At 39.8% G+C, this 27,562-nt stretch overlaps 1 protein-coding gene and 1 pseudogene across 3 annotated transcripts in view; one reads left to right on the top strand and one right to left on the bottom strand.

Annotated features, from left to right (window-relative positions):
- Nucleotides 1-27,562, bottom strand: part of SKAP2 (src kinase associated phosphoprotein 2) — a 432,987-nt gene that overhangs the window by 363,426 nt on the left and 41,999 nt on the right. The gene's annotated exons all lie outside the window — the stretch shown is intronic.
- LOC100399822 (uncharacterized) lies at nucleotides 1,805-2,687 on the top strand (annotated as a pseudogene).

Raw genomic sequence — 27,562 nt, 5'->3', positions numbered from 1 at the left:
AGAGGTGCCTAGTAATATGATACATCTGAGAAAGAACAAGAAACTAGTGTTGAAAGCAAGTAGATGCCTGGAATAGGATGCTGATGCCCTGGTAAGAGAAGAAATTTAAGACATTTACAAAAGTAATCCATTCCCAGCTGAAAGTGAGAAAAAAGCCAATGTTATTTATCTGAATATTTCAGTTAGAAATTGAGGTTTTTTAAGATTTTATTTGGCTTCACTTTCTGAACCCTTTGAAACAAAATTTTTAAGTTTGAATTATCCAAATTCAGTATAATTGCTTTAATTTGCTATTGCATTCTGCAAATAGGGTGAATGATGAAAACCAAGAAATATATACGTGAATGACATGAATACGATGAGTAAGGTACACAAGGTAACTTTTTACCAGTGATCCTCAAACTTCAGTGAGCACAAGTGGACTATTTAAAATGCCATTTTCTGGACGGGCGCGGTGGCTCACGCCTGTAATCCCAGCACTTTGGGAGGCTGAGGTGGGTGGATCATGAGGTCAAGAGATCGAGACCATCTTGGTCAACATGGTGAGACCCCGTCTCTACTAAAGATACAAAAAATTAGCTGGGCATGGTGGCACGTGCCTGTAATCCCAGCTACTCGGGAGGCTGAGGCAGGAGAATTGCCTGAACCCAGGAGGCGGAGGTTGCGGTGAGCCGAGATCGCGCCATTGCACTCCAGCCTGGGTCACAAGAGCGAAACTCCGTCTCAAAAAAAAATGCCATTTTCTATCTCTCATCCTTGAGACTCTGACTTTTTAACAAGACCACAGTGATTCTTTTAATTATCTGCAATAGAAATTTTAAACTTAATTGGAGAGAATACTATAACATTACCCACATACTCCTCACCCACCTTCCATAAACAAACACATGGCCATTCTTGTTTCACCTACATTGCCACTCACCTACCCTTCATCGTAATTTATTTTTAAAATAATCCCAGATATCTTGACATTTTATCCATTAGTATTTCAGTTTGTATCTCTAAAAAGAATGCAATTTTTTGGGATTATCACAATACAATAATCACACCTAAAAACCCAAAGTGATCCTAATGTAACTGGTCCAGTCTCAGAAAAACTGGACTTGTGAAAGAGGGTAACAAGTCTGTCTAAGTGAACTACTTGGGAAGACATAATTTAGTTCATCATAGATTCAAACTCTTGGTTCAAGAACAAGCAAGCTATTCAGTTATGTTCTGAAACTGTCACTTTAAATATTCAAAAAAATATGTCTTTATGGAAAGCATAAAGTTATCACACTGAATTTCTTTTAAAAAACTTTTTCAGGGTTATTGATCTAAATTGTTTAAGGAAAAATAAGTTGTTTTGTTAAATAAATTTTTATACCTTATCAAACCTCAAAGAGGAAAGAACAAATTGCTTAATTTGCTTTTCCTCCAGAGTTACTTGGATTTCAGAGTTTAAAAATATTTTTCTCAATGAACCTCAGAAAATTTTCCCAAAGTAATGAAGAACACAAAATGTGCCCTGATAAGCTCCTCACAATTTAATTAACTCCAAATGCTAAAGAATCTTGCCATTTATAATTATATCCATAAAATGCACCATTTGAAAATCAAGCTTGGAGAAATCTGATTGCTTCAGTCATACTTCAGCTCCTTTCTTTTATCTGCTTTATCATCCCCACTAAAAACCAATATTTATAAAGTTCAAGTCAATATTTCCTTGACATTTTTATCTCCTTTCGTCTGTTGCTTTAAAAACAAAAGGGAACAAAACTTAAAAAAAAAAAAAAAAAAAAGAAGAAGAAGAAGAAAAGAAAGGAGAAGCAGCTGCAACACCAAGCAGAAGAGGCAGGAACCAGAATGCGAGTAGTAGCCAGCTGGGTGGGCACCATGGCTGGAATCACCACCACTGAGGCGGTGAAGTGTAAGATCCAGGTTCTGCAGCAGCAGCAGGCAGATGATGCAGAAGAGAGAGCTAAGCATCTCCAGCAAGAAGCTGAGGAAAAAAGATGGGCCTGGACCAGGCTGAGGCTGAGGTGGCCTCCTTGAACTATAGGACCCAGCAAGTTGAAGAGGAGCTAAATCACACTCAGTAGTGCCTGGCCACTGCCCTGCAAAAGCTGGAAGAAGCAGAAAAAGCTGCTGATGAGAGAGAAAGAGGTATGAAGGTTATTGGAAACCAGGCCTTAAAAGATAAAGAAAAGATGGAACTCCTGGAAATCCAACTCAAAGAAGCTAAGCACACTGCAGAAGAGGCAGATAGGAAGTATGAAGAAGGGGTTCGTGAGTTGGTGATCACTGAAGGAGACCTGGAATGCACAGAGGAACTAGCAGAGCTGGCAGAGTCCCGTTGCCAAAAAATAGATGAGCAGATCAGACTGACGGACCAGAATCTGAAGTGTCTGAGTGCTGCTGAAGAAAAGTACTTCCCAAAAGAAGAGAAATATGAGAAAGAGATCAAGATTCTTACTGATAAACTCAAGGAAATGAAGACCTGTGCTGAGTTTACTGAGAGATAGGTAGCCATGCTGGAAAAGACAATTGATGACTTGGAAGACAAACTGAAATGCACCAAAGAGGAGAACCTCTGTACACAAAGGATGCTGGACCAGACTCTGCTTGACTTGAATGAAGTGTAGAATGCCCCAGTCCTATCCCACTGCTGCTACTGCCTTTGTCCCTGACTCCACCTGAGGCCAGCCTGCCCGAAGGTGACATTTAACTGAGGGCTCATCTTTAACTGCAGTGCTGCTTTCTACTTTCATGGCCCCCTCCTCCCCTCTTTCTTTTTTGCCAAACTGTCTCTGCCTCTTCCTGGAGATTCCAGCTGAGCTAGAGGCTGAGGACCTTTGGGAACAACATTTAAGGGAATGTGAGCACGATGCATGTCTTTAAAAGCATGTTGTGATGTACACATTTTGTAATTACCTTTTTTGTTGTTTTGTAGCAACCGTTTGCAAAACATTCCAAATAATTCCACGGTTCTGAAGCAGCAATCTAAGCCCCTTCTCACTTTCAGAAGGTAGCTTTTCAGCTTTATGCATATTGCCCTCTTCATAAACAAGAAGAAAAGGTATAGGCCTGTCTTACTGAGAGCCAAACAGAGCCCAGGGAGATTCCACTGTGAGAAATCTCGTTGCTCTGTATGTTGGGAACCAGCCCAATCCCATTATGTGGGTGCCCGTAGTCCTGGCGGTGACGAGGGATTGAGAAAAGGAAATAAAGACAGAGACAAAAGAGTAGAATTTACAGCATGGGTCAAGGGGACCAATGCGAGCTCTGGGCTCCAAACACTTTTATTATGTGCATAATCTCAATGATCTTATGGGTGTGGAACGAGAGGGTGAAGGAGTGCAGAGAGCACTTGAGATCCTTCTAAGACATGCTAAACTAGTGCTCTGAACATTTAACAGCACTTGAGATCCTTGTAATTCATGCTAAACTAGTACTCTGAGTTTATCACCGATTGTTATCAGGGTGCAGCTGCATCAGATGTATAGGTGATGAGGAGCCACACCCATGCATCAAGGGGCTTTTATCTCCTGAGCATTGAGTACATAGAGCAATTGAAATCACTCCATATTCCAAGAGAACCCAGGCAGAACCTGAGGTAGTCCATGATTTCTGCCCTGCAGGGTTTTTCTCCTCCTTGTCAGCTCCCATCTGCAAAGACCCTCCCGGATCTTGTGAGCAAAGGTCACCTCCCTTCTCAGAGATCTTTGCATAAGCCCTCTTTACGAGGCCCTGATACAGTCTCCACGTTGAGAAGGCAGTCGTGAGACCAGAGCACTATTCCCGCTCTGCAACCACCCGGAGGTGTTCCCCGGTATTACTATGCTCTTGGATGGTCTTTACCCTAGGCCTCCTGTTGCCACTTGATTTCTAATTAACTGCACCAATAATATAGTTTAGTTTGGTGTTTAAACTTCAGTGTACTATGAGCCAAGCAAGCTTACAATTATTTAGCTAGAATTAACATAGGTCTCCCCCTGGCCATCGTGACCCACACTGTACAAAGTACCAGCCAAATCAGAAAGGTGATTCCAGGAGGAGTTAGCTAAACAATAACAACAACAAAAATGTGTTGTTCATGTTTTTAGCTTTAAGATATATTTGGGACTGGACAGGGAAAATGTGGCACATATACACCATGGAATATTAAGCAGCCATCAAAAACGATAAGTTCGTGTCCTTTGTAGGGACATGGATGAATCTGGAGACCATCATTCTCAGCAAACTGACACAAGAACAGAAAATGAAATGCTGCATGTTCTCAATCATAGGTGGCCCCTATGTGTTGAACAATGAGAACACATGGACACAGGGAGGGGAGCACTACACACTGGGATCTGTTGGGGGGAAGAGGGGAGGGACAGTGTGGGGTGGGGAGTTGAGGAGAGATAGCATGGGGAGAAATGCCAGATATAGATGAAGGGGAGGAAGGCAGCAAATCACACTGCCACGTGTGTACCTATGCAACTATCTTGCATGTTCTTCACATGTACCCCAAAACCTAAAATGCAATAAAAAAATAAAATAAAAAAGATATATTTGGACGACCAAGTGCAGAGGTCTATAATCCCATTACTTTGGGAGGCTGAGGCATGTGGATCAGGAGGTCAGTCCAGACCAGCATGACCAACATGGTGAAACACCGTCTCTACTAAAATGCAAAAATTAGTTGGGTGTGGTGGTGCGGGCCTCTAATCCCAGCTACTCAGGAGGCTGAGGCAAGAGAATCATTTGAACCCAGGAGGCAGAGGTTGCAGTGAGATGAGATCATGCCACTGCACTCCAACCTAGGCGACAGAGCGAGATTCCATCTCAATAAATAAATAAATAAATTTATTTATTTCTATTTTTTTCATTAGAAGTGACCAAATTAAGATGGTAAGCCTCTGAGACAAAATTTTTGTCCTCCCAACTGCTTACAGAACAGATCATGTGCCCCTTATGTTGAGGTGACCACTTAATTGCTTTCCTACCTCCCTGAAAGAAAAAAATATCATGTTTTTGCCACTAATTTAGCCGTATGAAACTCATCTCATTACCCTTTTCTGGGTTTGAAGCTGCTCTCTCTAAAAGTGCCATCTCATTGTGCTTTGTATCAGTCAGTGCTAAAGAAATCTTGAATACCTTATGTATACAACTTTTTAAAAATTTTGTATTATTTTGAACCTTTGCTTCTTTGGGTTTGTGGCACCCTGGCCACCCCCATCTGGCTGTGACGACCTCTGCAGTCCATGGGTTGGCAGTTTGCTGATCTTTTAAAGTTTCTTTCCCTACCCAGTTCCCATTTTCTGGTAAGGTTTCTATGAGGTCTTTTAGGTGTACATCCTGCAGCTTATTGACTTAAAACATACTCTCCTTTGATATGGTCTCTTTGGGGTGATTGGGAGAAAGAGAAATCAATAGTGCAACTGTTTCGATACAGAATTTTGAAATAAAGAACCAGTCCCTCCAAAACAATCTTGAGTTTATAGCTGAATATCAAAAGTAGTCTTAAGTTTTCTTTCTTAACCAGCAGATCAGAAAATCCTTTACAACATTAACATTTTAAAATACTGAGCATGGAGGCTTTCATCTGTAATCCCAGCACTTTGAGAGGCCCAGGTGGGAGGATCGCTTAAGCCCAGGAGCTCAAGACTAGCCTGGGCAACATAAGGAGACCCCATTTCTACAAAAAACAAAAAATTAGCTAGGTCTGGTGGCAAGTAACTATGGTCCTAGCTATTTGGGAGGCTGAGATGGAGGATCACTAGAGCCAGGAAAGTAGAGGCTATAGTGAGCCATGATGATGCCACTGCACTCCAGCCTTGGCAAAAGAGTGAGACTCTACTCATCTCAAAAAATAAAACAAACAAAAAAAAAACCTTATATTTCACCGTCAATCCCTAAAGTCACATTTGTGTAACACTGATGTAAATCATATATTTGCATTTTTCAGCTATATTCCATTTTTTAAAGTACAGTGGTGATCTGTAATAGCTTACAAGCTATTTATTATTTATCAACAGTGTAAAGCCATGAATCCATATCAAAAATGACATAACATCCCACATATGTGATTATAAACCTTAGAAAGCCTAAGATTAAACTGTTCCTTGATCCTGCCATCAAAACAAGGATTTAATAAAGTACTAAATACCATATGTTTAAGATATTTCATTTCTTTTTTTAAACACTTTACCCTTGGTTGAGGTTTTTCATCTGACATGTGTCCAAGGTATAAAGACAAATCTTCTCTTTTGCTCTTTGATAAGGTGACAGAGCTTACTTAAAGGTTTAAGAATAGATAGAGCTATTGATCTAATTTTTTTCTACTGCAAGTTATATATGAGAATTGGTAGCAGTCTGTTGAAAGAACTTTACCTGTGGATAATAGCCCTTGTCTCACCTCTATTTATCATGCCATCAATTTCTTTATTACAAGAGTTTACCTTTGGGCAGCTCATACACCAGCTGTCAATCTGTCCTCGCCCCGAGACTTTGCAGTAAAATAAGCTCAGGTGTGTTGAGGTTTCACCATACTAGTTGTTTTCCTTCTTTCTCCAACTAGAACAGGTGTAGTCAAAATGCAAGCCTCTGGCACTGCAGATGTGCTCCATCACAAGACAGAGCCAGAACTTTTTCATTCCTGCCTCCTAGATCACAACTTCATATCTGGAGATTTTCTAGATAATGCTGCTTGTCTTAGTTTTACCTTTCCTGCCCCTTTCACTGAAGCATTTTAAAGGGTAGCTTTGAAAAGACTAAAAAACTCCAATGTCCATCAGTAAAGGACTAGTCCAATAATGCATACTCCACAAAATGAATTACTATACCTTGTAAAAAATAAGAAAAAAAGGAAAAAGTGAAAATGCTATCTAAGTAATAATATGGAAAGATTTCCAAGATACAATAAGTTAAAAAAGTAAGAATCAGAATAGTATTATCTTTTGTGTCAATAAAAAAAAACATAATTGCTTCTATACTCATAAAGAAACTCTGAAAAAAATAGATTATAAATGAAGAAAACTGATTATTGGGGTTGGATTGTTTGGGAACTAAGCATGATGAAAGACAGGAGTGGAAAGGAGAATTTTTATGATATGCCTTCTTATCCTTTTTATTTTTGAACTATATTGCCTAGTCAAAATTTTCAATTTAAAAAGAAAGAAATAATAGCTTTATTCAGTGCAAGGAGGCTAAAAGAAAGAAGAACTGTAGTATGTAAGAAAGTCTCATTCTTACTCAGGCTATTGTCACTATAGTTTGAGGGAAAGAATAAATTATCAGGAAACTGAAAAATAAAATTTAGAAAATCACCGGTAAAAGCAGCTACGATTGGTTCTGATTGAAGGACAGGCTACAAGACCCTAATACTATCTACCAATCCTATGGTTTTGCTGTTTTCATCTATGTTTTAACAGTGAGCAAAAAGTATTTTGAAGACAAATAACATTACAGCAGGACCAAAGCCTCTCTCCTTAAGCATGTTCTTCAGTTTTCTAAAAGATATCCCACGTTCTGCTTCTCTAACATCCTGGATTACAAAGGCAGCATGGTGAATAGGGAAGCACTGGAGCCCTAGAGCAATGCTGACTAGCCTCAATTCAAGCTCTACCACTTAGGTGCTGTATGACCTGTGCATATTATTTAACCACATGGTGCCTTGTTTCTTCACCTATACAGTAGGAGGTAAGAAGAATATCTACCTCATAAGGTCACTGTGAGGATTAATTAAGTTAATACACCAAAACATGCAGAACAGCACCTTGCTCTCAGTAATACCTCTGCAAATGTTTGCTCTTTTACTTGCTCTTCAACTGTTTTGCTGTTTGTCTTTCTTTAAAGTACAGCCTCCAAGGCCTAAAACTTACCCTTCCCACTTCCCATTAACCCTTGTTCTTTTTTTTCTCCACTTTCCTTCTACCTTTCTTTGTTAAAGAGGGATACAATCAGTCACTAAAATACTCCCACACAATTTTTGAGACAAGACCATCTCAAAGAAAAATATTCATAAAGGAAATAGAAAGTGTGGTATTTGCCAGAAAAATTCAGAATTTAAAACATTGGCATAAAGATAATTCCTTACATTTCTATATCACTCTAAAGCTATAGGCTATCTCATTTGATCCTTGCAGCAAAAACCCTTTGAGACCCTCAGGCAGCTGAAGAACACAAGGCAAATGAGATTAAAAGGATTGCCTGAGGCTAAATTGCATATTTCAGGTTAGTAACAATATCTGACCAACTCATTTCAACAACAATTTATTGAACACTTGCCACAGCTTGGCCACTTGTGCTGACCTCCAAATTCCAAATGCTCTCTGCTACAGAGTTTACATGGTATAAAACACCTATCAAGAGATTCAGGCGTAGTGGCTCACGCCTGTAATCCAAGCACTTTGGAGGCCAAGGCGGGTGGATCACCTGAGGTCGGGAGTTCAAGACCAGCCTGACCAACATGGTGAAACCCTGTCTTTAAAAAATAAATAAGTAGGTAAATAAAGAGTTTCACTCAACTTGATAATCATGCTACTTAAAAGCTACTATAGGCCAGGAGTGGTGGCTCACGCCTGTAATGCCAAAACTTTGGGAGGCCCAGGCAGGCAGATCACAAGGTCCAGGGGTTTGAGACCAATGTGGTGAAACCCTACTTCTACTAAAAATACAAAAAATAGCTGGGTATGGTGCTGCAGGCCTGTAATCCCAGCTATTCAGGAGGCGACACAGAAGGATCACTTGAACCCGGGAGGTGGAGATTTTGCAGTAAGCCGAGATCCTGGGTGACAGAGCAAGACTCCATCTAAAAAAAAAAAAGCTACTACAGTATCAGATAGTAGAAAGGAACACAGGGATTCCCTAGCAAAAATATACTAGGCTGCATGATGTTGGACAAATGACTTAATTATGCTATGACAGTTTTCTTTTTTTTGTTAAATTCTTTTTTTTTTTTAGATAGAGTCTTGCTCTGTTGCCCAGGCTGAAGTACAGTGGCGTAATTTCAGCTCACTGCAACCTCCACCTCCTGGGTTCAAGCAATTCTCCTGCTTCAGCCTCCTGAGTAGCTGAGATTACAGGTGTCTGCCACCATTCCCGGCTAATTTTTTGTATTTTTAGTAGAGATGGGGTTTCACCATGTTGGCCAGATTGGTCTTGAACTCCTGACCTCAAGTGGTCCACTCACCTCAGGCTCCCAAAGTGCTGGGATTGGTGAGCCACCGTACCTGGCCAAATTCTTTTTATTTTATACAGATAGGATCTCCTACATTACCCAGGCTGTTTTCAAACTCCTGGGCTCAGGTGATCCTTCTGCCTCAGCCTCCCAAAACAAGCCACCTCAACCACTAGCTAGGTCAGTTTTCTCATTCCTAAATGTATGCATAATACTTACCACCAGGTAATTGTAAGGGTTAAATAAGAGAATGAATATAAAAAGCAGTTGTAAACCGTAAAGTTCCACCATGGGTATTAGTTTTTTTGGTGTTAATATGATTTAGCAGTGGAATGCAAGACGGAACCTAGGTGGAAAAAAAAGAAGCCCTGATAGAAAAACATCTCTAGGTACTCAAACCTTAAAAGACCTCCTCCCAGGGAAAGCAGCAAGATTACAGAAACTCACACAGTTTCCCCTGTGGAGGGTACCCACTGAGCTAACAGACATAGGCCTCATGGGTCAGCCCCATTCTAACAAATGTATTCTTTCCCATTTGCTCCAGTTGGTGGTAACAGGTACAGAGGGAGCAAACCAGACAGCTGGTGCAACATGAAACAGAAAGATCTGTGCTTCACCTTAAGAAAAAAAAAAAAACTGTGGGAAATAGTGGAAGAACAAAAATAAGCAGACAAGTGCTTGGGGCATTTCAGCTGGTAAGTGAGAAAGAGAAGCGGCCCCAAGACAGATGCAATCCACACCCTCTGTCTGTAATCACAGAGTGGCTCACACATCAGAAAAAAGTTTGTCCTCCCTCAGAGGAATCTTGAAGGCTGTCAATGTTCTAGCCATGAGAAAACAAAAAAATCTATACAGAACATTCCAACATGCGGAGGGCTGATAGATCTCAGAGCAATGTTCTATGGGAGTCTGAGTCTTGCAGGCTTCTCACTTGGTTGACTAGGAATGCCAATGACAGGCACACTACAACAGAGGGGAAGTGGTGTCTGAACCTGCTCAGAGACAGGCCCACTCACTACTTGATTTAAGAAGCCAATAGAGGCTGGGAGTGGTGGTTCATACCTGTAATCCCAGCACTTTGGGAGGCCAAGGAGGATGGATCACGAGGTCAGGAGTACAAGATGGTGAAACCCTGTCTCTACTAAAAAAAAAAAAAAAAAATACAAAAATTAGCCAGTTATGGTGGCAGGCACCTGTAATCCCAGATACTCAGGAGGCTGAGGCAGAGAACTGCTTGAACCTGGGAGGCAGAGGTTGCTATGAGCCGAGATTGTGTCACTGCACTCCACTCTGGGCAACAGAGCGAGACTCCATCTCAACAACAACAACAACAAAAAGAAGATAGTAGAAGGCCAGATGCAGTGGCTCATGCCTATAATTGTAGCACTTTGGGAGGCCAAGGCAGGCAGATCACCTGAAGTCAGGAGTTCAAAGCCAGCCAACATAGTGAAACCCTGTCTCTACTAAAAATACAAAAAAGATTATCCAGGCATGGTGGCAGGCTCCTGTAATCCCAGCTACTCGGGAGACTGAGGCAGGAGAATCGCTTGAACCCGGGAGGTGGAGGTTGCAGCCAACCAAGGTTGTGCCACTGCACTCCAGCCCATGCGACAGTGAGACTCTCTCAAAACAAAAAGAGGTAGTAGAACAGGGTGGTTATGTAAGCCAACTGTCAGTCAAACAACCTGAGTTCAATTCCAACTCTACTGTTTACTTACTTAACCTATGTGATTTGGGGTTGCTTAATAGTGCTCAATTGCTTAACTTTAGTAACAACATTTCCTAACTTTGGTAGAAAAGTTGCTTAACTTGACCAAGCTTAATTTTTTGATCTGTAAAATAGGAGCAAATAAATAGTAGAATAATGTTATAATAAATAAGATAATGTTTATAAAATAATTAGGTAGTTCCTGGCACAACGTGAACAGCCAATAAATGTTGGTGATTACAGTATTGCTTCAAAAGGCAAGTTTATTAGCTTACCTAGTTCCTAAGGCTTAGAGAACAGAAAGATAGAGTGGAAGAAAGTGAAAACGTTTCTGTACCTCAACCAGTAGCATTCACTGGCAAGTGAGATAAGTTTCAAACGAAACTTTATGAACTATTTTAGATAAGCTAAACATACATGTAGAAAGACTATGACTAAATACTCAGTGACTAAATACTAGAGTCAGAGCTCCGTTTGGATTCCAGCTCCATCTCTTACTAGCTCTGTGCCCTTGGATTTATGCCTCTGTTCCATATTTGTAAAATGAGTATGATAATAATAGTATATACCTCATAATGTTGGAGTAAGAATAACAATAAATGAGATAATGCCTGTCTCAGTACAGGCATTAGTACAGTCACTACCAATGAAAAGTACTTAATAATTAGTAGGTATTGTTTCTTTTATTACAAAAATAAATCAGAGGGCTACTTGTTAATCAAATTTAAAGCCTAACTTTTTGAACAGAGAAAAAAAAATACACTGTTTTTTTGAGAATTAGTTCTTGCTCTCACCAGAAGTAACTTTTTCTCTTTGAAGAAAATGTATCAGTCTTTCCTAGGAAGAACTAATTTACCCAGGGTATCATAACGTTTTAGATTGGCCCACCCTACAGTTTGGCTCTTACTATTGTAAGACTAAACTAAGCAGAAAATTTATAGGTAACTGAAAAATCTGAATTGTCTGAGAGCTATGATTAATATTCTGATCATATTTATAATTAAGTCATAGCCATAAAAGTGATAAGGCAAATGTCTCCAAAAATTCTAGTGAAAATTAAACTACATTTGCTTTAAGCTTTATCAGTCTTACAATTCATTTCACATATTTAAAGAGTTTGCCAGTTCAGTACAATTTAGTAGTAACAAAATAAAATGTATATTAAGTACATCAGAAAATAAAAATACACCCACTCATTTATTCATTCAAAAAACATTTCTGAATGCCTACTATGTGCCAAACACTGTCCTATTTTTAAATCAAATACACTGTATTTGTTGACTCTTAGAAAGTTCTTTCATTTATCATTTTCTACATTTCATTCAAACTTTCACATGATCTGGTAACACTGAAAACTGATTAAAAGGGTTAACTATAAAAGCCCTGTCACTTTAAGAATTTGTAATGTTTTTCATTAACATTCCTCTCTGGTTTCATGTACTTCGTCTGTGCTGTGGGATGTAGCATAAATTATCTGCCTTCAGCAAAATGAGCAGCTGAAATGTGAGGCTGCCTGACAGTGCTTGCTAAGCCATTAGCTATTGTGAGCACACACTACTAGGGATGTCTGGCTCTCAAGAGAAGTGTTTAAGTGGGTTCAAAATATAGGAGTTTGGTCATGCAGTACAAAAAACCAGCCCAGTATTTTAGCACCATGCTTAGGAGTTAATTAATTAAAAGGATGAAAACAATCCTGGGATGTTTATTTTTAAAGTATTATAAGTGAACACTGTAATTTACTGAAAGCTAATAACAGGGTAAGAGGAAACAATATTTTTAGCAAAATCCTTCTACCAGAGTCCAAGAAAGTAATTTCTAAAACACAAAAGTGGTTGTTTAACTAAAAATTATTGTTTAAATATTACCTCTTGGCCAGGCACAGTGGCTCACCCCTGTAATCCCAGCACTTTGGGAGGCCAAGGTGAGTGGATCACAAGGTCGGGAGTTCAAGACCACGCTGGCCAAGATAATGAAACCCTGTCTCTACAAAAAATACAAAAATTAGCCAGGCGTGGTGGCAGGCACCTGTAATCCCAGCTACTCCAGAGGCTAAGGCAGGAAAATTGCTTGAACCCAGGAGGTGGAGGTTGCAGTAAGCCAAGATCACACCACTGCACTCTAGCCTGGATGACAGAGCAAGAGTCCGTCTCAAATATATATATATATGTTTTATATATTATATTTTATTATATATATGTTTAATATATTATATTTTATTATATATATATAATTTCTTTTATTCTCCCCACATTCATTTGCTTACACTATCTGGAATAACCTGCTATATCCCTCCACTCCATCCCTTATCTCTGTAACATGCATGCCTTATGGAAATCCTTTTCAGCTTTGTATAGCCCAGCTCAGATGCACCCCCTCCCCCACATGCCTCCTTACCCTCATTCACCACCCCAGAGTATTTTCACATGGCCCTGGCTGAAAGAGATCTCAGCACCCAGAGAAATCTGGGCACTAATTCATTGTCCTTCTTACTTCTTCTACGCCTTCTCTTAGGCCACCTTGTTTTATACTTAATGGTGTCTATATCTCTTCAACTCGACTTTGAGTTTATTCATTTTGTATTTCACACAATGTCTAGTTCAAATTCTGTTAAGCAACAGGTGAGTAAGCCTGATTAATACAACATTCACATTTCATGTACCTCAGTTTTCTCATCTAGCAAGTGAGCCTAAAAATACTGCCCTGCAGTTTGTTATGCCATCAAATCAGATAACATAGGTCAAAGTGTTTTTGAAAACTACTGCATATTTGTCTTAGTCCATTCAGGCTATTATTCTTTTAAATACCTTACATGGGGTAATATACAAAGAAATTTATTTTTCATAGTTCTAAAAGCTGGGAAGTCCAAGATCAAAGAGCCATAGATTCAGTGTCTGGTGATGGCTTGTTGCTTCACAGATGTGCCTTCTTGCTGAGTCCTCACATAGTGGAAGAACAAAAAGGCTCCCTCAAGACTCTTTCATAAGAGCACCAATCCTATTCACGAGGGCAGAGTCCTCATGACCTAATCACCTCCCCAAAACTCCACTGCTTAATATTATTGCATTGGAGATTAGGTTTCAAGATATGAATTTGGCAAGAGAACAAAAACATTCAGACCATAGCATATTCTTTGGCAAGCAATTTGAAAATATTTGTCAAAAGCCTTAAATCTTCTCTTTTTTTTTTTTTCTTTTTTTCTTTTTTAAGAGACAAGGTCAGCTGGACATGGTGGAGAGGCTGAGGTGGGTGCATCACCTGAAGTCAGGAGTTCGAGACCAGCCTGGCCAACATGGTGAAGCTCTGTCTCTACTAAAAATACAAAAATCAGCTGAGTATGGTGGTATATGCCTGTAATCCCAGCTACTCAGGAGGCTGAGACAGGAGAATTGCTTCAACCCAGTAGGCAGAGACTGTAGTGAGCTGAAATCACACCACTGCACTCCAGGCTGGGCAACAGAGCGATTCCATCTAAAAAAAAAAAAAGACAAGGTCTCACTCTATCACCCAGCCTAGAGTACAGTGGTATGATCATAGCTCACCGCAACTTCAAACTCCTGGGTTCAAGCAATTCTCCCACCTCCGCCTCCTGAGTAGCTAGGCCTATAGGCATGCACTATCACGCCTGGCTACTTCTTAATTTTTTTGTACAGATGGGGTCTCACTATGTTGTTGAGGCTGGTCTTGAACTCCTGCACTCACATGATCATCCTCCCACCTTGGTCTCCCAAAGTGCTGGGATTATAGGCATGAGCCACTGCACCTAGCCTCATTTTTTCTTATTCACTAATTATACTTCCAGTTACTAATCCTAAGGAAAAAATATAAACATGGTTTAAGCACAACAATGTTCAGATATTATATTAATAATAATGAGTGTGAAATAATTTAAACATCCAACAAAGGGGAATGGCTAATAATGAGTGTGAAATAATTTAAACACCCAACAAAGGGGAATGGCTAAGTCACTCCTTTCCTTTTTATTATTCAAATATTACTGCATATTGACTTGATGAAGTCAATCTCAAGTGTCTGTAATCCCACTACTTGGGAGGCTGAGGCACAAGAATCACTTGAACTCAGGAGGCAGAGAGGTTTCAGTGAGCTGAAAAGGTGCCACTGCACTCCAGCCTGTGCAATAGAGTGAAACTCGGTTGCAAAAGTAAATAAATAAAATACAAAATAAAATTTACACCAGATTTCTTTTGTCTGAATTTAAAAATAATTTCAATAACTTTAACCGGTGAATAAAAAAGTCACTACTTTCCTTTTTATTACTCAAATATGTTCTCACTGTAAGAACCTGTCTTCTATCTGTACAGGTGTGTCATAAATGCTATGTTATCTTTAAGAGTATTTCAGAATCCAAAGCTACCTTTTATTTTCACTCACTTCTGAACATTATCCTTCTTAAGTAAAGTTGCTCTGTTAGAAAGAATCATATTTGCCCATGTGTTCAGCAAGCTTGAGCATTTTTCTAGAATGCTCATCATCATCATCAAATGTCAAGGTTCACAAGTTTTTCAAATGTACTCAATGGCACTTAATGTTTCTATATGGGGGGAAACTTTTTTTAAAAAAAGAAGAGGGGGGCCGGGCGCAGTGGCTCAAGCCTGCAATCCCAGCACTTTGGGAGGCCGAGGCGGGTGGATCACGAGGTCAACAGATCGAGACCATCCTGGTCAACATGGTGAAACCCCGTCTCTACTAAAAATACAAAAAATTAGCTGGGCATGGTGGTGTGTGCCTGTAATCCCAGCTACTCAGGAGGCTGAGGCAAGAGAATTGCCTGAACCCAGGAAGCGGAGGTTGCAGTGAGCCGAGATGGCGCCATTGCACTCCAGCCTGGGTAACAAGAGCGAAACTCCGGCTCAAAAAAAAAAAGAAGAGGGGCGGAGTGTGGTAACTCACCTCTGTAATCCCAGCACTTTGGGAGGCCAAGGCCAGTGAATCGTTTGAGCCCAGGAGTTTGACATTAGCCTGGGCAATACAGCGAGACTTTGTCTCTACAAAAAAATTTTAAAAATTAGCCAAGCATAGTGGCTCGTGCCTGTAGTCCCACTTACTGAAGAGGCTGAGGTGGAAGGACCGCTTGAGCCCAAAAGGCAGAGGCTGAAGTGAGCTGAGATCGTGCCACTGCACTCCAGCCTGGGTAACAGAGTAAGACCCTGTCTCAAAAAAAAAGGGAGAAGAAGAAGAAGAAAAGAAGGTGTCTACTATTTGTCAGAAAAATCTCATTCCATAAAGTCATGTTTCTAATGTGAGTGATTTTGTGTTATCTTAAATATAAAATTCAAACTACTTGCTTTTCAGGTTTTCTTTTTTTGGTACTTTTTATGTACTTTTAAAAGCACATCTCCTACTAGAGGTTGTAATTCCCATTCTCTTTTTAGTAATATCTATATTGATTTAATTTACATAGCAAATAGTCTTTACTGAGGAGAAAAAAAAATCTAACTTTCAAATGTATTTCAAAGCCAAATCTTCCTTTTAGAGCACTTGAATAAAAAAAACTGCTTTATTTGCTCTTTCCCAAGTTAATTTTATGAATTTGTCTTTTTATTGAATTTGTTCACTCACATCTAATTGACCCAAATGCCTTATCAAGTGCCCAAATCAGGTCAAGGATAAGAGCTGCTAGTGATGCTATTTTGAGAGGAAACAAAATGCACTGAAGATAAACTAGTTCCTGTTATGCCAAAATGCACCATTTCTTTGGCACATACATGTTATGTTTTACCAATAAGAAAAACAGTGACAAACTGACAAGGTAGTTCATGCCTACAGAATGGTTTGACTATCTTGTCTATACATATTCATTGAAACCTTTGTAAACTAAAATATAGTTAATACATAAAAGCATATATTTTGATTCACAAATGGGGAATTTTACTTGTTGCCTACAGATAGCAATTAGTCCTTTCAAGGATGAGAAGTGTTTTTTTTTTCTTTTTTATATTGAGACGGAGTTTTGCTCTTGTTGCCCGGGCTGGAATGCAATGGTGCGATCTCGGCTCACTGCAACCTCCGCCTTCTGAGTTCAATAGATTCTCCTGCCTTAGCCTCCTGAGTAGCTGGGATTACAGGCATGTGCCACCAAGCCCAGCTAATTTTGTGTTTTTAGTAGAAACAGGGTTTCACTATATTGGTCAGGCTGGTCTCGAACTCCCAACCTCAGGTGATCCATCCACCTTGGCCTCCCAAAGTGCTGGGATTACAGACGTGGCATTGGGCCAAGAAATGTATTTCTTTTACCATTGTACACTGGGTATCTGGCCCAACTGCTTGCACATTGTAGGTGCTTAAGAAGAGTTTGTTAAACCAGTGATACCACAATACAGTGAACTTACTGAAAAGCAACTGCCAAGTTGTACCGTACTACAATAGGCACTGTGGCTAATTAGGTTGGTTTATTAGTACAAGGAACTGAGATCAAGGACTCTATTCCCAAGAGGATCCTTTAGCCCTATTCTAGTCACAATTTCATGCCTTGTTCCAACGAGCCATCCCTCCTATAACTACAAGGAGAATTAGACAAGCAGAGAGAGAAAAAAATAGTTTAACACAATCCATCACCACTCTAATACAGATAATTTTATAAATTAAACAGGTAATAAATGAGCTGTGGATCCTTTTGATATGAAAAATTCCAATTATTTCAGTATGTAAGATTTACTTATAAGAGTAAAATAATAATATTAACTGCTGATCCTAAAAGTAATACAAACTAATATACAACCCCTGTATCATTTTATTTTAACCGTAAAGTTTGTCAAAGGATTCTCATGAGGATAACTGTCTTCTTGTGATTGCTAAAAAAAGTCATTTAATTCAAAACATTTGGCTAATAAAAGGACTTCTATTTTTTGAATAAGGGAATTTCAATAAAATGCTTTACAAAATAAAGAAAGAAAATGAATGGATATAAGACATATAGTCTTAAAAATACACCTTTTTTTCAAGGACTCTCAAATAAACTTCTATTATGAACAGAGCTTATTTCACTAGTTTGAACACAGGAGAATTTTTATTTGTTTTCAAGATTTCACTAGCTCTAGTGTCTCAGGAAAGTAAGCCAGCTTCTGTCTACACATTTTCACACTATGTAAGTGGAGATAATGCTACTTACTGCTTCATAGGGGGTGCTGTCTGAATTAATTGGTTAATTCACTTAAAGCACTGCCTAAGTACTAAATGTTATCATTAGTGTGCATTGTATATCTCTTTGCAATTATCTGCCACCTTAAAATGCTGTGGCTTGTAAGGGTGCCTCTCTCTTGAAATATTTACAAAAGGTTAAAGAAAGTTCAAAAGGAGAAAAAAAAAGCATGTAGGCTAAGGTAGAGTAGAAGAAAGGAAAATTCAGAATCTGACATGTTTTGTTACATGCTTTTTGTTACATCATATTACATGCTTCTTGAAATTATAATCATTATGCCAGAAGAAAATATTTAGTTACACACATTTTGAATTCAAAATATGCTACATAGTTTTAAGAAATCAATCTATAATAGAACTAAGCAATTAAAATATGCATTAAGATAGTTATAATGTATCCCATAATATCCCATAATATTTACATGTTTAATCTTATTAGTTGAAAGAAGCTATCTGAGATCAGTGAAACCAGATTCAATAATGCCTTTCTTTGCTTTTTATTTTTTTTCTGCCGGTAAGTCTTAAAATATCTTTTTTTTTTTTTTTTTTTTTTAGAGACAGGGTTTCACCATGTTGGCCAGGCTGGTCTTGAACTTCTGACCTTGTGATCCACCCCACCTTGGCCTCCCAAAGTGCTGGGATTACAGGCGTGCGCCACCACACCCAGCTTTAAAATACTTTTTGAAAGATAAATTCTTAAATGCACAGAATAAAATTTCTACTGAATTAATAAGAACAACAATAACAGTAGTAGTAATACCTTATGCTTACACAGTGATTTATAATTATACCAGGTAGCAAGAACTGTGAAGGTTTGAGACTTTACCTTACTGGTCTGCAAACTAGTCTGGTAGTTTCATGGGTTCTGGCAGAAGACACAAGGCTCTTGGATCAAAGACAAGTGGCGGTTTATTACTAACAGCAATAGCAGTAGCCAGAGCATCTTCATTTTCTTGTGGCAGTAGCCCAAGCCCCAGGTCCCACAGGGTGACACAAGGGCTAGGAGACACCTGCACACACAGTGGGTTGTATCACAGAAGATGAACCCTGAGCTTAGAAAACCCCAATATTTCCCTTTTGTTCCAGAGAAAGACATTCTCTCTTCCAAGGCTGTTTGCTATACCAACATTCACAAGAAAAAAGTCCAGAATAAGAGGCCAGCAGTGCCTCTGTTCACAAGGCATGCATAAATGTTAGAGAACTAAGGAGAATTATGTACCAATTCTAGGGTGATCATATATCCTAGTTTGCTTGTGACAGTCCTGACCAATACTGGTTGTCTAAGCTTAATCATTAATAGCACCCCTTTTCACTCTCGCAAGTGTACCAGTTTGAACAAGAAATTATACAATTACCATACTTACAATGCTTAAAAAATTTATCTGCCTGGTTAGAGTACCGCTGATATCTACAGTTAAGATTGGATCAATCAAATAGCACAAGAGAGTAAAAGTCAAAAGGGGGAAAATCAAATGATACCTATGATTTTAATAATCACTAAGTGAAGACTATTTCAAGTACTTAGAATAGATTATTCAGGAAAAATAAAAAGCTGGTTTGATTGTTAAGACAAGACAATAAAAATGGCAACTGAAGCTTTGCACAACTGGTAATTACATTATTTTGCCTGAATACTTGTCCTTTACTGAAAAATCTCAGGTAATTTTTACCCTAAATATCCCTGAAAGTAAGAAATTTTCTGACTTCTATTTTGAGTTGCAAAGAATATTAAAAGTATCCGGGATATTTCAGCCACATCTAGACAATCCACTCCTGCCAGGTTCCCCATTCTTTCTCACCCCTCTACATAGTTCAAGCTATTTGATTTCGACAGCATCCCACACTGGTCCTCATTCTCTTTCCCTACATCCCCACTCTTGGGCTCAACTCTGACTCCTGTGTTTACCATCAATTCTGACCTTAGATAATAGTGATTTAATGAGTTTTCACTCAATACTATGGAACCAAGCTCAATTTGTCCCTGGCTCAAATAGCCCAGTTCCATATAGAGCACTTTGGTCTTATTCCATAGGTCATCAGTGTCCATCCAAATTTCCAATTATACTAAGTGAATCCTTGATGGTCTCATTCCCTGAACATAAATTGGTACTTTAGTCCTTGGAAACTGGAACCCTCCCATACTCTTGTCATGCCCCTAGCAGGGAAGAGAATCCTACAGCAGATCATAAGTCCTGAACCAAGGGTTTAACAAACTGACCATGCTTGTTTTCAAATATCAGAAGCTTCCAGGTTCTCTATACCTATGTTTTGCATGCTTGTTGAGGAACATCATTATCCCTACATGGGACTTTAAAATACACATTTTATTGGGATATCTTCCACTTCATATACATACCATAGAGTGCCCATCAGCATGGACTTCCTCTCTTGATTCACCCAGAGTCTCTCATAATAATGATCATTTCCAAGGCCTCAGGTCAATTACAGTCTTATTTTTTCCCATTCTTCCAGTTCTACGCCAAGTGGCCTGTACATATTTGACTCTATTCTGAAATGTCACTGAGAATTTTTGTATTGCTGTTCTCCTTTCACAACTATAATGAATTAATTTCATGATGCCAGCAGGTTCTCTGTATGAAAGTATCAGGTTCTCTTTAATAAAGTATCTGTGCTGCAAAACGGTCTCAGTATATGACAGATTATGAGAATGCCTAGACTTTGTTATGAGTTTGCGAATTTTCAATTCATATGGATCCTTAGGAAATTACTTAAATCTCAATGCAAAATAAAATTATAAAACTCCATAGAAAAAATTGTATGCATATTATAATTGCAATTGTATAAAGAAAAAATTATGGGTGTGAGCAAATTCTAAAAAACAATCCACAAACAGCAATATATTTCATATACAAGTGAATAAGTTAGAGTAATGTAATTTTGGAGTTGTTTTCTTTTCTTAAAAATCCATTTTGCAGGATCTAATTAAAATAAGGAGCTTATGCACAGTAAAAGAAACAATCAACAGACAACTTACAGAATTGGAGAAAATGTTTGCAAACTATGCATCTGACAAAGGTCTAATATCCAGAATCTATAAGGAACTTAAACAAATTTACAAGAAAAAAAAACAACCCCATAAAAAAGTGAGCAAAGGACATGAACAGACCCTTTTCCAAAGAAGACATACATGTGGCCAACAATCATATGAAAAAAGCTCAACATTACTGATCATTAGAGAAATGTAAATCAAAACCACAATGAGATACCCCTCATAACAGTCAGTGGCTATTATTAAAAATCAAAAAATAGCCGGGCTCAGTGGCTCACGCCTGTAATCCCACCACTTTGGGAGGCCAAGGCAGGCAGATCACGAGGTCAGGAGTTCAAGACCAGCCTGGCCAATATGGTAAAACCCCATCTCTATTAAATATATATATACATATAAATTAGCCAGGCATGGTGACACACACCTGTAGTCCCAGCTACTTGGGAGACTGAGGCAGGAGAATAACTTAAATCTAGGAGGAGGAGGTTGCAGTGAGCTGAGATTGCACCACTGCACTCCAGCATGGGCAACAGAAGGAGACTCCATCTCAAAATAAATAAATAAATAGTCAAAAATAACAGATGCTGGCGAGGTTGTGGAAAAAAAGAAATGTTTACACACTGTTAGTGGGAGTATAAATTAGTTCAACTATTGTGGAAAATACTCAAAAACTTAAAGACAGAAATACCATTTGACCAAGCAATCCATTACTGAGGATATACCCAAAGGAATACAAGTCATTCTATTACAAATACACATGTGATGTGCATTGCAATACTAATCACAATAGCAAAGACGTGGAATCAACCTAAATGCTCATCAGTGATAGACTGGATAAAGAAAATGTGAGATAGATGTGTGTGTGTGTGTGTGTGTGTGTGTGTGTGTGTCTGTGTATATATGTATACACACACACACGCACACACACATGTATAGACACATACCAAGGAATACTATGCAGCCATAAAAAAGAACAAGATCATATCCTTTGCAGGGACATGGATGAAGCTGGAGGTCATTATCCTTAGCAGACTAACACAGGAACATAAAACCAAATACTGCATGTTCTCACTTACAAGCTGGAGCTAAATGAGGAAAACACATGGACACATAGTGATGAACAACATAAACTGAGGCCTATCAGAGGGTAGAGGGTGGGAGGAGGGAGAAGATCAGGAAAAATAACTTAGGGTAATGTGCTTAATCACCTGGGTGATGAAATAATCTGCACAATAAACCCACATGACACAGATTTACCTATGTAACAAACCTGTGCATGTACCCCTGAACCTAAAATAAAAGAAATTCATTTTGCATTTTGAAAAGGAAAACAAAATTGTAATATGTATGTATCATAAGGTAATACTTGGCAAGCACACTGAGATAACAATAAAAAATACTGTAGTTATCAATGCTTCCTTTTTAAAAAGCTCTTCCTTAATCAAATCTTGGTTTAGCTTTGTATTGATTTAGAACATGCTCCCTTTCATATGCATATGTGTGTTTTTCAAAGGCCTCAAAAGGTTAACAATGGTTATATATCATCATATACTAACAGTTGGTCTAATGACTAAGGATTGAATCAGCAATCTTAGTAACTTCCTCTTAGCTCTATGGCCCTAGCAAGGCACTTAACCTCTGTTTCTCTTTCAAAAGAAATAATAATTGTTGAATTAGAAAATATCTAGAGTATATTTATATTAAGAGCTTTCAGTGAAAATGAGAAACGAATGTAAACTCATAAAGACCCAGTTCAGATAGTGTGCTTCTGTAGTCTGACACATGAGTTATTTTACTTTTTTTTTTTTTGAGACAGAATCTCTCTTTGTCACCCAAGCTGGAGTGCAGTGGTGCAATCTCAGCTCATTCCAGCCTCCACCTCCCAAGTTCAAACCATTTTCATGAGTCAGCCTCCTGAGTAGCTGGGACTATGGGTGCCTGCCACCACACCCAGCTCATTTTTTTGTATTTTTAGTAGAGACAGGGTTTTACCGTATTAGCCTCGAATTCCAGTCCTCAGGTGATGCACCTGCCTCTGCCACCTGCCTTGGCCTCCCAAAGTGCTGGGACCACAGGTGTGAGTCACCAAGCCTCGCCAAATTTTTTTTTTTTTTTTACATAGAGATTAGGTCTTGCTATGTTGCCCAGGCAGGTCTCAAACTCCTGAGCTGGAGCAACTTACCTGCCTTGGCATCCCAAAGTGCTGGGATTACAGACATGAGTCACTATGACCAGTCAAAAGCACTATGGTTAAAATGAATCAAGAGCCTTGTGAATAATCTCACCATTTGACCCAGTACTACTACTTCTAGGAGTTGATCCTTGGGAAGGGATGCAAAATGCTGACTACCCCCAAAATGTGCCAAAGATGTTTATAATAGCAAAATGCAGAAATGATCTAAAAGTCCAACAAAAGGAATGTTAAAGCAAATTATGGTAATGGAAAGAATCGAGTATTTTGCAGCTATTAAAAATTATGCATGCAGCTAGGCACAGTGGCTTATGCTTGTAATCCCAGCACTTTGGGAGGCCAAGGGAGGCACATCACCTGAGGTTGGGAGTTTAAGACCAGCCTTACCAACATACAGAAAATCCATCTCTACTAAAAATACAAAATCAGCTGGACATGATGGCACATGCCTGTAATCCCAGCTACTTGGGAGGCTGAGGCAGGAGAATCGCTTGAATGTGGGCAGCAGAGGTTCTAGTAAGCCAAGATCACACCGTTGCACTCCAGCCTCGCCAACAAGAGCAAACCTTCATCTCAAAAAAAAAATTACACATGCATTGGCCAGGCTCCATGGCTCATGCCTGTAATCCTAGCACTTTGGGTAGCCAAAGTGGTCAGATCACCTGAGGTCAGAAGGTCGAGAACAGCCCAGCCAACATGGTGAAACGCTAGCCTGGGCAACAGAGCGAGACTCTGTCTCAAAAAAAAAAAAAATATGCGAGTGAGAAGGAAAAAGAAGATGGAGCAGTAGGAGCAACTCAGGATTGCAGCTCTCAGTGAAGACGCAGAGGGTGAGTCCAAGCCGCATTTCCGGATGGATGTTTGTTGCCCACAGAACAGGGAAATTCCCAGGTGTAGGAGGGACATGGGACACCAGCGCAGCTGTTTCAGCTGGCACAGCCATTTCGGCCAGCATTGCAGCGCAGCGGCACTCCACACAAAATGCACTGGTCTGGGTGCCCTGTTAAACCGGCAATCTGAGATTTGGGTGGGCAGATTAGCATATCCATCTGATTAAACGGGACTTGGACAGTGAGCCAGACGAGGAGATTCCCGGGAAGGGACGTTTGAGCCGGCACAATGGGTCGCTGCACAGGAAATCACACAGATCCCAGTGCCCTATCAGCAGGCAATTGAAACACCTGGAAGAGAGTCAACCGTTCAACGTAAAAAAAAAAAAAAAGGGCTCTGAGGCAGGGAGCCAGGTGATCAGGCTTGGCGGGTCCTACCCCCACAGGGACAAACAAAACGGCGATTCGAAACGCTCCGGGTTGAGAGTTTCACTGCGGGCACAGCTGAACCCAGGACGGTGCAGCTCGGTGGGGGAGGGGCGTCTGCCATTACCGAGGCATTCTGCCCCTACTGAGGTACACTCCCATTGCTGATGCAGCCTGCCGTTGTCAAGGCAACCCACCATAACAGAGACACTCCACCAACAGGGTGGAGCCCACGACAGCAGGGTGGAGCCCACGGCAACAGGGCAGAGCCCACGGCAACAGGGCGGAGCCCACAGCAGCAGGGCAGAGCCTGCGGCAATGGCGGGGATGCCACAGCAGCAGGGTGGAGCCTCGGCAGGCAAATAGTGACTAGACTGCCTCCTAGCTGGGCAGGACAGTGCAATGGATACTCATAAAGAAAGCCCTAACTCCGCAAGACAGAGCATCTGAGGAAAAAAAGGGGTTTTATGAGTTCTGCTGCAGCAGACTTAAACGTACCTGCCTAACAACCCTGAATGATCAATGGAGCTCACAGCTCAGCACTTGAGCTCCTATAAAGTACAGACCATCTCCTCAAGCAGCTCCCTGACACCTGTATATCCAAAGAGTCACCTCAAAAAGGACAGATCAGACTGACATTTGGCGGGCATCATTCTGGGACAAAGATAGCAGAAGAAAAAACTGGTAGCATCCCTCACTGTTCCACAGCTGCTACAGGTGTACTCCAGACAGGGTACCCCAAGCAGGGCCTGGAGTGGACCTCAGCAGTCATACAGCAGAGAGGCTAGACTGTTAGAAGGAAAACTAAGTAACAGAAATACTTCAGCATCAACAATCTGGGTGTCCACTCAGAGACCCAATCGAAAAGTCAGCAACTACTCAGACGACAGGTGGATAAACCCACAAAGATGGGAAGAAACTAGCGCAAAAAGGAGGAAAACACCCAAAACCAAAACACCTCGCCTCCTACAAAGGACCAAAACTCCTCACCAGCAAGGGAACAAAGCTGGACGGAGAATGAGTGTGATGAAATGACAGAATCAGACTTCAGAAGGTGAGTAATGAGAAACTTCCGTGAGCTAAAAGAACATGTTCTAAATCAATGCAAAGAAACTAAGAACCTTGAAAAAAGATTCAAGGAAATGATAACAAGAATGGACAAGTTAGAGAGGAATATGAATGAATTGAAGGAGCTGAAAAACACAACACAAGAACTTCACGAAGCATGCACAAGTTTCAACAGCCGAATTGACCAAGCAGAAGAAAGGATATCAGAATTCGAAGATCAACTCAATGAAATAAAATGAGAAACCAAGATTAGAGAAAAAAGTGCAAAAAAAAAAAAATGAACAAAGTCTCCAAGAAATGTGGGACTATGTGAAGAGACCTAACCTACGTTTGATAGGTGTACCAGAATGTGACGAAGGGAATGAATCCAAGCTGGAAAATACTCTTCAGGATATTATCCAGGAAAATTTCCCCAACCTAGCAAGGCAGGCCAATATTCAAGTCCAGGAAATACAGAGAACACCACAAAGATATTCCACAAGAAGAGCAACCCCCAGGCACATAATCGTCAGATTCGCCAGGGGTGAAATGAAGGAGAAAATACTAAGGGCAGCCAGAAAGAAAGGTCGGGTCACCCACAAAGGGAAGCCCATCAGACTCACAGCAGATCTCTCGGCAGAAATTCTACAAGCCAGAAGAGAGTGGGGGCCAATATTCAACATCCTTAAAGAAAAGAACTTTCAACCCAGAATTTCATATCCAGCCAAACTGAGCTTCATAAGTGAAGAAAAAATAAAAGCCTTTGAGAACAAGCAAGTACTCAGAGATTTTGTCACCATCAGGCCTGCTTTACAAGAGCTCCTAAAAGAGGCACTACACATAGAAAGGAACAACCAGTACCAGCCATTCCAAAAACATACCAAATGCTAAAGAGCATCAACAAAATGAAGAATCTGCATCAACTAACGGGCAAAACAGCCAGCTAGCATCAAAATGGCAGTATCAAATTCACACATAACAATATTTATCCTAAATGTAAATGGGCTAAATGCACCAATCAAAAGACACAGACTGGCAAATTGGATAAAAAAACAAAACCCATAGGTGTGCTGTATCCAGGAAACCCATCTCACATGCAAGGATACACAAAGGCTCAAAATAAAGGGATGGAGGAAGATTTACCAAGCAAATGGAGAGCAAAAAAAAGCAGGGGTTGCAATTCTCATCTCTGATAAGATAGACTTTAAAGCAACAAAGATCAAAAGAGACAAAGAAGGTCATTACATAATGGTAAAAGGATCGATACAACAAGAAGAGCTAACAATCCTAAATATATATGGACCCAATACAGGATCACCCAGATATATAAGGCAAGTTCTTAATGACTCACAAAGAGACTTAGACTCCCACACAATAATAGTGGGAGACTTTAACACTCCACTGTCAATATTAGAAAGATCAACCAGACAGAAAATTAACAAGGATATCCAGGGCTTGAACTCAGACCTGGAACAAGCAAACCTGATAGACATTTACAGAAATCTCCACCCCAAATCCACAGAATATACATTCTTCTCAGCACCACATCACACCTACTCTAAAATTGACCACATAATTGGAAGTAAAGCACTCCTCAGCAAATGCAAAACAACTGACTAATAACAAACAGTCTCTCAGACCATAGTGCAATCAAGTTAGAACTCAGAATTCAGAAACTAACTCAGAACTGCACAGCTTCATGGAAACTGAACAACTGGCTCTTGAATGTTGACTGGATAAACAATGAAATGAAGGCAGAAATAAAGAAGTTTTTTGAAACCAATGAGAACGAAGACACAACATACCAGAATCTCTGGGATATATTTAAAGCAGTCTCCAGAGGAAAATATATAGCAATAGGTGCCCATATGAGAAGAGTGGAGAGATCCAAAATTGACACCCTATCATCAAAATTGAAAGAGCTAGAGGAGCAAGATCAAAAAAACTCAAAACCTAGCAGAAGACAAGAAATAACTAAGATCAGAGCAGAACTGAAGGAGATAGAGACACGAAAAACCCTTCAAAAAATCTATAAATCCAAGAGCTGGTTTTT

The sequence above is a fragment of the Callithrix jacchus genome, chromosome 11 (genome assembly GCF_049354715.1).
Source record: "Callithrix jacchus isolate 240 chromosome 11, calJac240_pri, whole genome shotgun sequence".
NCBI lineage: Eukaryota > Metazoa > Chordata > Mammalia > Primates > Cebidae > Callithrix > Callithrix jacchus.
Note: the sequence above shows the minus strand (reverse complement) of the source record. Positions and strands in the feature narration are given on the sequence as shown.